Source organism: Cryptomeria japonica, chromosome 7 (genome assembly GCF_030272615.1).
Source record: "Cryptomeria japonica chromosome 7, Sugi_1.0, whole genome shotgun sequence".
Classification (NCBI taxonomy): Eukaryota; Viridiplantae; Streptophyta; class Pinopsida; order Cupressales; family Cupressaceae; genus Cryptomeria; species Cryptomeria japonica.
Window position 1 is genome coordinate 727,324,035 of NC_081411.1, and position 1,596 is coordinate 727,325,630.

The window sequence follows — 1,596 nt, forward strand, 5'->3', positions numbered from 1 at the left end:
TAACTTATACTAATCAAGGGCTATGCAAGTGAAGTGATCATATTGGGATAACTTATACTAATCAAGTATTGTGTAGGTGATATCTTCTAAGGTGGTCGTATTAGAATAAGTATACTTATACTGAGTTGTGTGGAGACAATTTTTCCATCGACATAAGTCTGGCCGATGTCAGGTCATGTGGTGTTTTTGCTGTGCTTTGTCGGATCGGGATAGCAATACCAAAAAATAAGGTAGACCCACTTTTTGGGATAGCAGGACAAAGGTGGAGTAGCATTTTTTAGTAATGCCAATAATGTTAACTACTTCAGTATCGTTGTGTCAAAATAGCTATGTCGAACATTGAGACTGACGATCCCTATTGGGGTAGCTTTTGAAGGTGGAATAACACATTTTTTCTATGTCAATAATGTAAGTTATTCCGACTAAAGTAAATGCATAGAAGACCCATTATTTATCTCATCGGAATAACTATGCTGATCCAGGTTCAAGTTGAGTCATCAGAATGGGTTGTTTTGATGGGTTAGTGTCCAATTGGTATGCCGATAGTGTTATCTATTCTGAGAGATGTGCATCTCAGAGCAGCCTATGCCGATAAAGTTTGACACCATAGAGTATGCTTTCACGATAGCTATGCCAATAAAATGAGGATGATAGTATGTCATCGGTTTAACTTGTTCTGTTATTTTGGCATGTTTTCTCTATGCCAATAGTTAGGACTACTTCGATGAATAGTCATTTCACTTGAAGTCTTCAGCTTGGGATATTTTATGTCGATAAGGTGTGTCAACATGGAAAATGTGGTTTGGTATAGCTTATTGCAATAAAGGAAGTCAAAGGGGAGGTTCTCATTGGAGTTACCTATGCCGACAAAGAGAGGTTGACAATATATTTTAGAATACCTTGGACTGTCGTTCTAACAAGTTTTTCCTATGCTAATAATGATGGTCATCCTGATAAGTGGTTGTTTAGTGTGAAGTCCTTCAGTTCAAGGTAACCTATGTTGATATGGTCAGTCAACATGGAGATTGTGCTTCGGGATAGCCTATGGCGATGGCAAAAATCAAAGGTGAGTTTCTAATCGGAATAACCAATGTCGATGAAAGGGGCGAAAGGCTCACATGGTCATTGGGATAGGTTTTGAAGGTGGAGTAAGTGCAAGATGCTAACCTGATAGTTAAAGCTATTCTGATAGAGCTTCAAGGATATGTAACAAAATGAGTTAACCTAATATGAGTAACATGGAAATAGAGTGGACTGGCATAATATCTTATTGTAAACCTGATAGGTGCAATATGTCTGCATAACATGAAGGTTATTCAAAGCATGATATTCAACTAATCTGAGCATGCCACGAATGCAGTCTGATTGACCACGTGGATGGTTGACCTAGTTTGATTGATTGACCTGGATACATATTAGGGAGATTAAGAAAACTTTGAGGACACGTTTGCATGCCAAAATAAGTAGAGATATACATGTTTAATGGCCAACCTTGTCCATCTGATCTGGATGTCAATTGTGATGACATGTGCAATCCAAGTGGTCAAATAGGAGAATTGAAGTACTCAAAGCAGTTTTGGTGATTCTATCTAGATA